The sequence below is a fragment of the Patagioenas fasciata genome, chromosome 25 (genome assembly GCF_037038585.1).
Source record: "Patagioenas fasciata isolate bPatFas1 chromosome 25, bPatFas1.hap1, whole genome shotgun sequence".
Taxonomy (NCBI): domain Eukaryota; kingdom Metazoa; phylum Chordata; class Aves; order Columbiformes; family Columbidae; genus Patagioenas; species Patagioenas fasciata.
In genome coordinates, this window is record NC_092544.1 from 2,499,152 (window position 1) to 2,514,486 (window position 15,335).

Here is a 15,335-nt window from a genome sequence, read left to right on the forward strand (position 1 = left end):
CTCCTGCGACGGAGGAACGGGGAAGTGCAGCCGGGCTGGGACCTCCGGGCGGTGGGTGGGGGAAGGAAAAAAAAGACAAAAAGAAGAGGGAAAAGGAAGAAATCGCAGCAGCCAGCCCGGCCCATCCCAGCCCAGCCCACCCCAGCCCGGCCCGGCCCGGCCCCCGCTGCCCGCTCCGCATCTCCCGCATCCCCCGCTCCGCTCCGCCCGCTCCGCCCCGCCCGCCGGGGGTCCCGGCGCGCCCGCCCTGCCCGCTCCGCTCCGCTCCGCTCCGTTCCGCGCCGCTCCGCTCCTCTCCGCTCCGCCGAGGTAAGGGCTCCGCTGCTCCGCTCGCCCCGCTCACCTGGGCGGCCCCGCGCCTCGGACGGGAGGAAAAGCTCTTGAATTTCTCAGTCACGAGTCCCGGTAATTCTGATTACTTTTCCCCATGCACAGAGGGATATTGCACGGGTGCTTCCAAACGCCTCTTTCCAGGCGAGGTCCTGCATGCTTCTTTTTATTTCTTTTTCCCTTTTGTCATTCCTTCTTTTTCCCCTGACCCACTTTAATCGTGTGCCTTTTCCAATGAATCGTACCCGCGTTCGGGAACCAGACAGACTGAGCCGTATCCGAACGTCCAGACCATTCTTTTTGCTGTTATGAAATATGCTTGTGAGAACAAAAGTGTTTTGGGAAAAGTACTGTGACCTTTGGGATGGCTGTTGCTGGTTGTCCTCTCCCGCGGCTGCAAACATCTGTACCCAGGATCGGGGCAGGTTGCTACGGCTCCTTCCACAAACACCTTGGGAAATATAAGGTGCTTTTATTTTTTCAAGAGCATTGCTGTTAATTGGCTCCTGATCTACCAGGTTCTCCAGCTTTGAACATTCCCAATAAGGCAGGAAAGATCCCCCCTGTACGGTAGCCCCAGGCCAGGCAATAACCTACCGGAGATATTTTCTCATCTATGGGCAGCTTTGCTATACGGAACATGTTTAATAAATCATAAGGCTGGTGAATTCCTGGGATTTTTATTGCTTCTGTAAAAATGCGGTTTTGATCCGTCTGCGAGGGACACTGGGAAACAAAGCTGCTCCTTTCAGAGCCGGTTCCTATGAATTTAGGACATTGAGCTTGTGGTGGGGCCGGCGGCTGTGACACCCCCCAGGGCAGGGGCAGCGCTGTGGTGGGCGGTGGGAGCCGGGGGCTCTGGGCCAGGTCCCCGCCATGCTTGGGTTTTCTGCCTCTTCCACAGCTTTTTGAGGGACCGAACACAGCCCGGGTGCCTGGAGCCCCGTCCTGGCTTCCCTCGCGCTGCCGGGGCTGCGAATGCGACCACACGCACCGAGCTGGGGCAGCGACGCTGGGGAAACATGAGCGCTGGACACCCAGCCAGGCCATGCCAGCCTGCCAGTTCCATTTTCCCTCCTCGCCCTATTGCCCGAGGGGAAAAGCAGCATCCAAAACCAAACTGCTAAAAACCAGGACTGATTCTTGCAGGAAGGATCGCCCGGTTTCCATCAGCCAGGCTGAGCCGATCCCTGCCGCGAGCGGGGCAGCGGGTTGCCCCAGCGTGTTTGGGCAGAGGAATGGAAATAAAGCGATGCTCTTTAGTTGCTTGTTCCAATCTGAAAGCTGCGGTTTAGGTGCGGGAGCTGAGCCGAAACCTGAAAGGCACACAGAGATGTGAACCCGAGAGCTGTCAGGAGCAACCTGGGATTTTGGAAAACACGAGTGCTGTAGCTGGGGGGGTTGGTTATGGGTTGGAGGCTGCCCGGCTCCAGCCAAAAGCCTGGTCTGTCCCCAGCCACCGAGCTGCCCAGCAGAAGCAGCGGTTTGGTGACGGGGATTTGTCCCCATCCCCTGCCATGCCTTTGTTTTAGGCTGTGCGGAGCCCGGCCGCAATAGCAGAGGCGGAGAGAGAGCTTTTCTTTGTATGGGGAAGCATTTAAATTCTTTACAGTGATTCATATATTCCATTCATATGAAACACAGTCTTGTGGAGTGTGAATGGGGACTGCTGGGGGATTTTTTTTACGGCAATAAGCCCTAGAAGTGTCAGAAGTTATTCACACCTTGGTGAAATCAAGGATATTTCTGTCCGTGGCTCTTGGCAGGGGCTCAGCACAGCTCGCCTTGTGTCGGGTTTTTGGTTTCCCACTCGGATACGGAGCGGGGGGAGCGCAGGGGCAGCTCTCCCGCTGCCCGGTGCTGTCAGCACGTCTCGGGCTGGTCTCGAGGGCCATGGGGCCCGGTGTGGGCTGTGCCCGGGGGTCGTGGGGTGGCCCCCGGTGCTCAGATTCACAGGGGTTCAGGCCCCCGTGAATTAGGCACCCAGAAACCCCCAGGTCTGGAAGAAGCCGCGTGAGATGCTGCTGCCCCTCGTGTGTCACTGCTCGTGGGGCAGTCACCAAAACCGCCTGTGGAGGCAGAGCCATGCCCCATCATTTATATTTGTTGTATTTCCAAGTGTTTTCTCCTGACTGCTGTGCTTCGTAGAGTGTGGTCTTCAAACATGGGATTAACAGATGAAATGTTTCATGCAGATGAGGTTCTTAGGGACATGGTTTAGAGGTGGACTTGGCAGCAGTGGGTTATGGTTGAACTCTGTGATCTTAAAGGTCTTTTCCAACCAAAATGATTCTATGATCTGCCCCCACATCATGGGGGCCATATGTGGAGGGATGAGCTGCATGAGCATCCCTGCAGGAAGGCTGCACACCCCCAGCACCCATGAGGTGCCTCTCCATCAGCTGCTCTGTGGTGGCTTTGCCCATTTCCATACCAGGAAACCCCATCCTTTTGGGGCCTTCTTGGGGGTGCTGCCTGGGGCAGCCAGACTGGGACCCTGGTGAGAGGTTCCATGGGTCAGGCACAGCCATGGGGACACTGACCTGTGCAGGGGGGGCTGCCAAGTCCCTGTTGGGGAGCTTGAGTTTGGGGGGAAATAAGGTGGAGCAGCTGGGTGCAGGGGCATTGTCCCACTGCCAGGACATGTGCCAGGTGGGACCAGCACTCGTGGGGGCTCTGTCTTCCACCAGCCGCTCCAGGATGCTTTGAGTTGCTGTAAATCCTCTCCCAAGGAACTGGGAAGACAGTTTTATGGCTGCCGGGGAGGAAGATTAGCAGGGTGTTGTTTTCAGAGCTGATCCATCACGGGAGGCGGGCGCCGCATGGTGCATCCCGGCGCTCGGCTGCTGGGGTTGAGATAAAACCGCCTGGTTTTAATGTTCTGTCTCCTCTTGGGATCTGAGATGTGAGTGACAAAACCACCTCTGTTGAGGCCCTGGATGTCACACGTCTGTCCGTGCAGCAACCGGGGGAACCAGGTCCGGGGGTATTTGGGACACGGCACCTGCGAAAGGCATTAACCCCGGTGGAGAGGGGCTGGTCCCGTCCGTCCACACACCCTCCCCTGTCATCCTCACCTCTTTCAGCTTGTCCGCGGCCCCGGAAGGAGCAGAGTTTCTGTTCCGCTTGTGCTAAAGAAAATGCCTGTGACAATAAAATCCAATAGTTCAGGAGGGGGAGGGATAAAATACAGCAAATTGCATTTGTCTTTCCTCAGTTTCTCCCTCCCAGGCCCTTCCCTGTGGGAGGGGTGCTGGCTCTTGAGCATGTGCTGGGCTTCCCACTCCTCCCTGTGCTCAGTCACTGGCTAATTAGAGAGGATAATTAAATATCTTAACAAAGGTGGAAGGGGGCATTGATTCATGCCCACTCCCTCCTTCGCACCCCGGGGTTCCCTGTGCTGGACACTCTGGGGAGAGGGGCTGGGTGCTGCAGGTGAAGTGAGGGGTGACACCCCATGCCACCAGCTCTCCCTTCCAGTCAGGGCTCAGCTTTCCCTGCGTGGCAACTTGGACATTGGCACAGACACAATGAACTGCTTTTCCTTTTCCCCTTGTCACCAGAGCTATTCCTGAGTCACATTCCAGCTGCCTGGCCCTGGACCCTTTGCCAGGGTCACCTTCTGCCCCATCCCACTGTGTCCTTGCAGGATCCACCCCAACAGGGACCCCCAGGTCCTGCTGGCTGCTGCCACCGCAGAGCTCCCGAGCTTGACCATGGTGCCACAGGCAGGAGATGGTGCCATTAAAGCCGAGGTGGGATTAAAAAGGAGCCGCAGGTGGGTGGGTGAGGGTCTGTGTCGGCTGAGCCCATTAGCACAGCGCTGTGGCGGCCCTGGTGTCAGCTGAGTTCACAGAGCAAAGCTGCACATCACAGGCAGAAACTGCAGCCAAAATCTGCAGAGCAGCCGGGTCCCGTCTCCGCCACCTTCCCTGGGGCCGAGCCCGTCTCTCTGTCCCATCTGGAGATGTTTGTCCTCAAAGGCTCATCCAGGCGCCTCCGTCCGGGACAAGGCTTGGCAAGAAGCAGCCAGGGAGGAGGACAATCTCTGCATCCACCTGCTGTGGGTGCAGAGGTGAGGGCTTTCCCAAGTCAGCTACTTTGCACCAAAAAACCGAGTCCCTATTTCTCGCACTGAAACCCCCAGCAAAAGCTCTGCCTTGCCCGGGCAGGATGTGGCCCCAGGAATCCCCCTAACTTGTGCAAAGCTGCCGCAAACACCAGCAGCTCAGCAACGCCGGGGCGCTGGGATCTCACCACGCTGCCCTGCAGGTCTCTTTGGCTGTCGCCGAGAGCCTCTTCATTGTTCTTGCGGAGGGTTTTGTTTCACTGCTGCCTTCCAAGTTCCCAGGGATCTAAATTCTAAAGCAGGGTCTTGTAAAGAGCCCCGTCCAAATGGATGAGATGATATTGCTGCTATCAGATGAGATCTATCCCCTTACTTTATCCGCAGACAATGCAGCAGTGGGAGCAAACAAGGATACAGCCTTTCTTCAGAGGCACATTAGCCAAATAAGAGCTTTCTCTTTGTTTTGTACCGAAACCCAAGACTCGCAGCCAGACCACCTCGCATAGCTGTCTCGATCCCCGCAGCCACACCAGGATTTACCCCTTTTTGCTGTAAAATCCCCCATGCTCCAGTTGTAGGCAGGGCAGATGGAATCTGCTCATTGCATTGCCAAGGTGTTTCCTTCTTTCCTTCCTTTTCCTGCTGTTGGGGACATTGTTGGTGTCACCAGGGTCAGACAGGTCTCCGTGCCACTGCAGGGATGGAGCAGGGCTCTTGGGCAAAGAGGCACAAACCTCACACCTGCAGCAGGTGGAAGTTACTTTGGTCTTGCCCCGTCTTTATAGCAGAGCGCTGGCCCATTCAGCTGGGGATTTGGGTCGTTCAGAGCAGCTGAGCCCACTCTGTGCACAACACTTGCACTGATGCTTGAAGCCTGCAGCCAATTCACCTGCTTTCAGATTTCATTACAAGTCCTAAAATTCAGCCCAGGTTTGTTTTAAGAAGTTACCGGAGGCTGAGAGAGTCTGGGACTGATTTATGGCTTCCCATCAAAATCATGTGGTTTTACCACGAAACTTGGAAGCTCTGGCTGCATTTTTTCTTTGGAGATGTTGGCTTTGCTCCAGGCCCAGCTCCGAGGGGCGAGGGTGTGAATCCAGGGTGTGTATCAGGGATGGAGCGTTCGGGTGCTGCAAGTGAAATGGAGGAGATACGGATTGCTGCAAAGAGAATATTTCATGTCAGGGTAACACAGCCATTTTCTCAGGGAAGCGCCGATAAGGCGGCGGGAGCCTTGGCACGGAGCGGAGCTGCAAACAGTTCCTTTGCTTTCAGTCTGGCTTTAATTTCAACACTTGCCACTTATCACCCTTGCATCCTGCTCACTGTTCAGCGACTCGGTGTCAGCAGCCCACAGCAATGTCCCCCTAGCGCCCGCGTCCCCCGGGGAGGTGGTGACGTCCCTCTGCCCTCCCCAGTGCCCATGGGGTGAGCTGCTGGTGCCCGCTGGGGTTAAATATGTGGGCTTTTGCCAGAGGAGCATATTTTCAGCCTCAAACACTCATTGTCAATGACTGCAGAAAGGTATTTCTCAGCTGCTCCAATGTCCTGCCAGCCGGTGGAGAGAAACAAGCCCCTGTTATTGCTATTTCTTCATATTTCCTGATATTGCCAGTCTGGCACTCACAACCCACAGGCAGATCCCTGAAGGTCCTGGCTTTGGATTACAACGGCGATACTTTTGTCTTTTCTTTGCTTTTAATTTCAGATGCTTTGTGCCCTGAAGTGGTCAGGCTGATAATGCACCCACTACAGCCAGGCACCCAGAGCAGCCCCCGGGGAGATGCGGGGCCGTGCCCGGGCACCTTGGGCACCACAGGGGCTCGGAGCAGGGTTGGGGTGTCCCCCTTGTTATAGCAGCATGAGGATCCCAGAGCCCAGAGCCTGCTGTGTGCCCATAGACCTCTGAGGGTCACACTGGCGGAGTCCCAGCTCCCGGCTCGTGGACGATGCACAAACAGATGAGAACAGTGCTTTGCGTTACATAAATAATGAGGTCAGAGCGGCTGCGAACTGCTCCGGCCATGAGCAAGTGCCGCATCATGCTGAGCATCCCCGGCGCGGGGGCCAGCGGGACAGCAGAGTTGCTCCAGGGCTTGGGTGGCTTTGTGGTTTTAATTTACTGGCTTTTGAAAGTGAAGATGAAAGGGAGAGCCGGGCAGTGCCGCATCATTTCCCTGTCTGCCTCCAAAGGCAGCTGGTGGGGCTGTGCCGAGCGCCAGCAGCTCTGTGCCCGCTTCTCGAACCTCCACTTGCTCCTTCCCACCGCCAGCACAGAAACATCTGCACCGCAAACGGGCCTTTTCTGCACCAAACGCCACGCTGTGCCGCGCCAAATGCCGCGCTGTGCCATGCCGTGGTGGCTGGGGAAGCTCCAGCGCACAGGGCACGGCTCCGGTGTGAGATGCTCGGGTGGCCGGCATCGCTCCTCTGGCCACGCGGTGTTTGATGCTGCGCGGCACGTCTGTGGATGCTTTTTTCCATTACGCCTTCTCCTGTAGCTGTTTCCTAAGGACCACGTGTGACGTTATTGCCGAATGTAAACTACGAGCTTGGACAAGACCCCAGAGCTCCTCTGAGCAGTTACAAGCAGAGCTATACAATAAGGTTGTAATTATTTTATACCAAGCCTGGTATTTTCCTCCCCCCAGGGAACGACCAACACAGTGAACCAGAGCGAGCCCGTGCCAAACTGTGCCCAGGCAGCGCTTTTATGAAATCTTGGGTTCGTAAGAATTAATTTCATTTAAAACATTCTTTTCATTTTTCATAAAGCACAGCAAATCCGCGGTACTTAGGGCAGGAATGCAGCGAGAGCGCGGCCGGGCAGGCGGCGAATTACCCGCGGCAGATGAGCCGTGACGGCGGGGTCGCCCATGGACCAGAGCGGTGCTGGTCCTGGCGCTCTCCAGGCATCGGCTGGGGAGAATGGAGATGCTGGAGCAACTGTCTTGGACACAGCTGGGTATGGGGCTCCAGTATCCACCCCCTCACATGCTGTGCTCACAGGGGACACGGGAATTCAGGCGTCTTTGTCCCCAAAGGTCAGGCAAATGCCAGTGTGGCCGTTTCCGAGCCCAGCGCCTGCGTGCTGTGGGGCTGTGGCATCCTGCACGGCTGGGACGGGGTGTCACTGATCCTCTGAGTCCCCTGGCTGATGGCGGCTGGTCCAGGGATGAAACGTAGCCAGAAACCCAAGCAGACTTGCTCAGGTGACAGGTTGCAAATGACTGATGTGAGTTTTGGGGCTGGGGGTACCTGCCCAGCGCTGGAGGGAGGAGCAGAGGACAGTGTTTGCTCCCTGTGTCCCAATCTTCATTGGAAAAACAGCCCATAATCCCATTATTCTGCAGTGCAGCCCTGTAGGAAAAGGGTTTGACCAGAGAGGTTATCAGTCTTTGCCTCCCGCCTGGCTGGTGGGCTTCAAGCCTGCTGGAGAGCAGATAGTGATGAAGAGGAGGATTAGAGGGTTTAGCAGGTGTCAATCCTCACCTTTCATCCGTTGCAGGGAAGATTGGGGCTCACTCTGCCCTGCTCCCACACCAGCCCGGCCAGCGCCAGGGCTGCCCGTCCCCACAGCAGCATTTTGGGGATGGGGTTTGCTGCAGTCAGGGTGAGCTGGTGCCCCCCGCACCATGGCAGGGGGTCTGCACCATTCCCAGGGCCTCCAGGGCAGCTTTGGCCCATACGGTTTGGCTGGCTGTTTGAAGCCCATGAGCAGGAGAGGCCGGCAGCTCTCTGGCACAGCACGGCACGGCACGGCACAGCCAAACAGCTGGGGCGGCGGGGATGCTGCAGGCGTGCGACAAGCCCGGTGATGGAGTTTGCCAGCAGCGGTATCGGGTTGAGCCACGTTGGTCCGTTGTTTGCTGGGAAAGCATGAGAGCACAGGGCTGGGCACGCTGTTTATTTTGGTTAAAGTGAGTTTTCTCCAGAAGATTGAGGGGTACAGGGGGCCTCCAGACAAGGGGCTTTTGTGAGCTGGGCTGCAAGCCGATCCCCTTTTGTGGTTTTGCTTTTTGGATGATATGATTTGTTATTCCAAGAACTACCCAGCAAATGGACCCCATTAGCCAAGTCCCCAAAGCGGCTGGAGCCGACGCTCCCGGCGCTTTTGTCTGCGCCCACCTCGGATCCCATGGGAGCTGCTGGGGCCACGGTACGGTGGGACCTTTGCCCCTGGGTGGCATTGGGGTCCCACAGCAGACGCAGTTCTGTGATTCCCCACAGCAGCTCTGCAGCACCCCTAGCATGGCATGGAGCAGCAGGACCTGAGCTGGAGGTGGCACAGCGGGTCCTGCCAGCAGCCCCCCACCGCTCCATGACAGCCCCGACATGGCCGGGTCCACCCGGGGTGGCTACACAGACATAGCAGCACCTCGTGCTGTTGGATCCGCCACCGGGGCCGTGGTGCTGAGGCGTGTCCATCCCGCCGGACGGTTCAGCCGGAGCATCCTTGGCCCGCTCGGCGTTACCTCCTACCGTGTGGGGATGCTGCTGGCTCTGTTTGTCTTGGCTCCGGCAGGCTCTTTCCTGCATGCGAGCCGGCTGGAGCTGGGCAGGAGCCAGTGGGTTTATAAATAAAAGCATCGGACACCTCTCTGGGTGGTGCTGAAAGCTCCCGAAATAGCCCCGCCAAGGCGCGCGTGGCCGGGGTGTTGGCGGAGACTCCCCTGCTCCCGTCCCACCACCCCGCACAGCAGCCCCCAGGTCTGGGTCCCTGAGGAAACCTCCCGGGAGCACAGGCACATGGTGACACGGAAAAGGGGGGTCAGCGCTGTTTGGGACATGATGCTGTGTTCCTGGGGCACGGTGCATGTCGGGCACTGCACGGAGGGGACATTGGCTGTGACAAAACGGCCCCTGGGCCAGCTTTGGTGATGGTGAAGAGCTGGGAGGAGAGCGCCAGCTCTGCAGCTTCACCCCCCGTTCCCGGCACCGTATTGTCACCGCAGCACGGGCAGGGGAGGGCAGAGACCGTGGGACGGTGGCCTCGTGCATCGTTGGCTTTCTGCCGGTGCAGGAAGGACAAACCGCCGGGGTCACGGTCTGACCATGGCCAAACCCGGCGGGGATGTGGGAGGGGGCAGGAGACGCGCCAGGAGCCAAGCGTGGGGACAGGACCCCTCCCGGGTCCCCGGGTTTCCCGGCAGGCAGCGCCGGCCCCCGCCAAATTCCACCCAGGGCCTGGCATTTCAATGTGCCGAGCCTTCGGAAAACAGTGTTTTAATGCTCTTGCTGTAACTGAGGTGGAAAATGTCCGTGGGCTTGTGTGGGAAGGCTTGTGCAGGGGGTCACAGCTGCCATCCCTGTGCCACCCCCAGCCCGGCCAGCTCCTCCGAGAGCCTTTCCCTGCTCCCTTCCCGCACAACAGCCCCTGGGTTGAGAGCTGAAGAGCTTCTTGGGTTTCTTTCCTCTTTTTGTTTGTGTGGGTTTGTGGGTTTTTTGTTTGTTTGTTTTTTAAATAATTGTCCTCTAGAAAAACGGAATGAATAGGTCAATTTAACTTTTTTCCCCTTGTTCCATTGCCACATGTGAAAGCTCATAAATGCCGGGCAAGCCTGGCAGCAGATGCCCGGTGCTTGGCCACACCAGGGCTGCCACGTTTCCTAGAAGGCAGCGATGCGTTGGCACCTGCCCTGGGCTGGGGTCTGCTCACCAGGCTGGGGGGCAATGGGGACCGGCGGTGGTGTCTGGTGGGAGTGCCAGTCCCCTCCTGAGTGCCACAGCAGCCCAAGCAAGTGGGTGCCCCATGCAGAGGCCGGGGGTCCCGCGGGGCTCAGCGCCAGGGCCTGGGGCAGGACGAGCCCCTCTTTGGGCAGTGGGATGGAGGGAGGTTCCCGCACGACAGAGCCCGGAGGAAAACTCTGCCTGGAAAAGCGGAGATGGATGTTTTTCCAGCTTGAAGCCTAAACAAAAGGTTTTGTAATAAGCGCGTCCCCTGGCCTTGGCTCGGCAGCCGGCTTGGCCAGCCGCGGTGGCCGGCACAGCCCTCCCTGTCCCCCCCGACTCGGTTCCTGGCTTCACACCCCATTGCCCCATCCCTTCCTCCAGCAAAACGTGTCCCCAGGAGACTGTGGGGACATGGGGACGGGCTCGAGCGCCGCTGGCTGTGTGTCTGTCCGAGGGCTGGCGTGTCTAACAGAAACAAATAAGTTCCACTAAGAAAATATTCTGTATATTCTGCACTGATTTCCACTGGTGCTTGAGCTCCAGGTCCCCAGTTTTGCTTGGCAAAGGGTCAACGGTAACAGAGACATCCAAGGCCGATAGGGTGACCTGGTTCTCCGAGCCTGCGAAGGTCACCGGCTCCTCGGTGCTGTCCCCAGGCTGCTGGCACTGTCCTGCTTGCTCCTACCGCTCTGTTCACCGATCGGGCTCCAGACGCGGTTTTTCCCCTGGGATGGTCTGGGGCACTCGAAATCCATCCCCTTCTCCTCATGCAGGTTGGGGGACGAACAGGGTTTGTGGGTGCAGGGTCCAGCCAGGCGCAGGCGGGGGGATCTGGAACCCTTTAGAGCAGCTTCAATGAGTTATTTGATTGCACTGGAAATTAGGAGCTTGGTAATAAGATTGTGGCTTCGGGTAGCGGCACATTGGCGTTACTTGAGATTGGGAGCTCTTTGTTTATGACAAATGGAGACGGTGCACGTGGGCACGGCGAGTGGCCCCCCCATGTCCCCAGAGCCCTGGGGCAGGAGGGGAGCGGAGCTGCCCCCCGGGACTTGCGGGGAACGGGGGTTTTGGCTTCATCCCCAGGAGAGCGGGGCCGCTGGAATTCCCTGGGAGGCTTTCGGCTGCGAGACAAAGGAAATGTGGGAACTAAAAAATAAAATAGATATATATATATAAAAAAATTTCAAATTGAAAAATCAAAGCAGCTGATTCAGCGATGTCGAAACGTCTTGTGACAGCATCACGGCACATTTTTTCCAAACAAAATTCTAGGGAAAAAAATCAGCCTGATTTTACACAACCCGTGTCCGTCCTGACAGAAAGGCACGTGCTGCGGGGCGGCGCTGGGATCGGTCCCCAGAGCCCCACGGTGCCGCAGAGCCCCGGGAGCACAGACACTGCACCCACCGCGGCCCCAGCCCCGCCGACACCGGCGTTACACGGAGGAAAAGCTGAAATCCAAGCCGGCGGCGCGAGGCTGGGCGGCGGGAGTGTGGTTTCTGGTAGCGTCCTGTCAGAGTTTCCACTGAACACCTCGGGCTTGCTGGGCTCTCGCAGCAGCTCTCAGAAATTAAATTAGATTAAATAACGTAAACTAAAATACTGCCTGAAAAGCGGCGCTCCTGCCCCTGCCGGGGTGTGAATGTGTGCGAGCAGCTCCGCGGATGCTGTGCCAGAAAAGCTCCTTCATGGTTCATGGCCCAAGGGACAGCACAGGATGGATGGGATGGGATGGGGTGAGATGGGATGGATGGGATGGGATGGGATGGGATGGGATGGGATGGGATGGGATGGGATGGGATGGGATGGGATGGGATGGGGTGGGATGGGGTGGGATGGGATGGGGGTGAGGATGAGGATGATGAAGAGGATGAGGATGAGGATGTGGTGCTTGGGACAGCAGGGTGGGGGTACTGGTGGGATATACCAAGGAGCGGGACCCCCCATGTCCCCCTGTTCCCGGGGAGCAGCCGGTGCCGCGGCGGCGAGGGCAGGTAACCCCATCCCCCTGCACCGCCCGCTGGGGAGGGACGCAGCCGAGCCTCCCGCTCCTGAAATGTATTTTAATGTAAACCTAGCTCTAAGGCAGCTTTTTCTCATTTTTAAACTATTTCATATCAATCCTTGGCCTGACATTTGTTTTCTTTGAGTGCGGTGGGGAGCGTGGTCGGCATTGCTGAGGATATCTCCTCAGGAATCTTGGCAGAGGCGGCTCCCTATCTTTGAAGAAACGGCAAATGCAAAACAGAAGGCAGATATTAGAGAAGCACAAACAATATTTTCCCCCCGCTCACCCCAGAAGAGGAGCAGCAGCCGGCTCGGGGACACGGCGGTGAGGGGGTCCCATGAGTGGACCCCACCAGCAGCACAACCCACACGGGCTGACCATGGGGCAGGAGGAACGTGACCAGGGCAGGTCCCTGTCACCTGCAGCCATGCCATTGTGCACAGACGCATGGCCAACCTGGTCCCCAAGGGCTGTGATGGGTCACCAACCTGCTGGGACGGGGAGCGGTGGCAGTGGTGACACCGGGGGTTTGCAGCAGAGGGTGGGAGGCTGGTGCAGCCCCCACCAGGGTCTCACTCTGGGATCATTTCCTGCACACTGAAACCCTAAGGAAATGCTGCTCCCCGGGTGACGCTGGTGTCCCCGTTGTGTTATCGCGGGGACGTGCAGGTGAGGGTGTGCGGAGCACGGGTGAGGGACATGCAGGCTCACCTGGGGGTGTCACTGAGAAACTGAAAGAGGAGAGGAGATGGAGATCCAAGGAGCCAGCAAAACAGGGAGACAGGACTTCAACCCCTGACCTTAGAGTAAAACAACAGCTGGGATAAACACTGACAGGCATTTCCCACCCCAGGCAGCCGGGCTCGCTGGCGGGGCAGGGGTTGGGTTCTGTTCTTGGCGTTTGACACATGAGAATGAGTTTTCACAGTGGCTCGGAAATTTGCCGTCGTATCTGGGCAGCCGGGAGAGCGGTGGGCAGGGGCTGGCACAGCCGCAGTGCCACCGTGTTCCCTCGGGTGCAGAAATCGCGTCCCCCCATGATGCTCGTGCAGGTGCAAGGGGCTCCAGCGGCACCGGGCTGTGTTGCGTCACACCATTGCTCCTGCTCTCAGTGGGGACAGCGTCAACGGGGACCCAGGAGGGCTCCGGAGCATCCCTGCCCACACATCCCTGCCTGCAGCGTGTGCAGCAGCCCCCGAGCGAGCTGAGCCCCTCTGAGCACCCTGCCCCAGACAACAGTTCATTATAATTAAGCCAGTGACCCCAGCACGAGGCTGGAAGTTTAAATGTCTGCGGTTGACGGCCACTTGCCTGCAAATTCCCCGAGATGGGTATCGTTCTCTGCGGGTCCCTCCAGGCTTAGCAGATTTGTTTGCAAAATACTCGTTGCATTAGAAAATGCCGTTTCTGCCCCAGACCTGCGAGGGCAAAGTGGCGTCTGACCCATGGACTCCGGGCACACACTGTCCCCTTCCCACAGAGCTCGCGTGTCCCTGGAGCGGGGCTGCGCTGGCCGACCAGCCAGCACGTGGCCATCGGGGAGCGATGCCCGAAGCTCCTGCAGCTCAGTGGGGCTCACAACCCACGTCCCTCCTCGGGGTGTCCGGGCAGATGCTCCGTGTCCTGCACCAGGATGCAGGTTTGAGAGCCTGTGCTTGGGTCACAGCCTGAGCTGGGGCTCATGGGGCAATTCGGCCCCTGCACAGACCCCGGGAGAGTGGCTGCAGACCCTCCCCGGAGCTGCTGGGGTGGCAACATGGACAGGACACCCTCCGCTTTTGCTCTGCTCCATCATTCGGCTGTGAGGGACAGCATCACTGCTGCCCCCAGGCAGGCCAGTGTCTCACTGGGAGGAGGAGGAGGAGGAGGAGGAGGAGAGGGGAAGAAGAGGGGAAGAAAGAAATGAATCCCCACAAAAATGTCTTCATAACAGGAAACGTCTCATAAAATACCTGTGGTTTGGCATGTGTGATCCGACTGGTCAAACTATGCACCTGGCAGGCAACCCTGCTATTAATGCTGCGCAGTCTGGTATTTCGGTGGAGCCGGGGCTGGCGGGGGGAGGAGGACGGGACCAGGGAGCTCGGGGGGCAGGAACCCTCTGTCAGGGCTGGGGCGAGAGGGGGACAAGTCCCCTGGGTCTCACTCGCCTCTGTGTGTGCCCAGGGGACATCTCAATTGCATTTTGGTGAGGGGACCACAGTGCCCCGGGGATGTGGTGAGCCGGGCTGAGCCTCAGGCCTTGGGCAGAAATGGGGCATGTCTGCGGCTTTGGGTTTTGCACCAGAGCCGGGTCCAAGCGCATGCAGACCCGGGGGTCTCTGTCCAGCCGTTCCCAGCGATGGCTTCACTGCCACGTGCACCCTCGGTTGTGTCGGCAGTGATCAGCGCGGGGCTCTCCCGTGCGTGGCGGAGGAGTTTTGACAGCGGGAGGTGAGGGATTAAGCCCTGAGCCGTGACCTGCGGCAGGCTCACTCCTTGCTGCGCCCCGGCTCCTTAATCCGCCTGAGCTGATCCCTGACCCGGCGGCTGCGGGATCAGGCGGCGGCACCGACCCTGTTGTCAGCACCGCTGGACCCTGCACCCCTCAGCTCTGGGCACCGTGGGCGCCACGCAGGTCCCCACCATGGCCAGACACTGGTGTGTGGCACAGCGTGGCATTGCACGTGGCTCAGCTGTGTCAGGAGGCGAGTCAGGCCATGGAGAGATCCCCAGGGTGGTGCCAACCAGCTGGTTTATGGCATCCCACCACCTCATGTTGTACCCCCATCTCGTGGCCGCAGCCCCCAGCGCCAGCTCCTTCCTGCACCGTGGCACAGCCAAGGGTCCCCCAAGCTGCCTGTGTGCCAGCTGGCCCATGGCTACCAAGAGCGGCTCAGCCCGTAGCCGTTCCTTCAGCCCTCTACACGCCCCGCAGTAGCTGCGGAAGCAGCAGGAGTTAATTAACACAGAGCCCCCAGCCTTGGGGTTAATTTGGCTGTAAGCGCTGCCTGGACCGGGGCCGTTCACATGGACACTGTCACCGCCCACAGCAAGCGGCACGGCGGGGCTGTGCCACAGAGTGCTGCACTGTGCCATGCCACGCTGTGCCATGCCGTGCCGTGCCATGCCATGCGGTGCCCAGCCCGCTCTGCGCGGGGGCCGGCGCGGGCGCTGCGGGGGTGGCGGGAGGCTGCCTGCAGCTGGGGTGGGGTGTTTTTCTTTCGTCAAGGAAAATGTTTTCTTGTTCCTTCGGCTGACGGGCAGGCGAGG

General features: G+C 58.7%; 1 protein-coding gene across 2 annotated transcripts in view; it reads left to right on the plus strand.

Moving 5' to 3' along the window:
• Positions 1-15,335, plus strand: part of COL8A2 (collagen type VIII alpha 2 chain) — a 27,487-nt gene continuing 12,152 nt past the window's right edge. Inside the window, exon 1 of one of the 2 annotated variants that reach the window (XM_065856998.2) lies at positions 1-405. The gene's annotated coding sequence lies outside the window, so the exon portion shown is untranslated. The remainder of the gene's footprint in view (positions 406-15,335) is intronic. The other variant, XM_065856999.2, reaches the window with a different exon arrangement.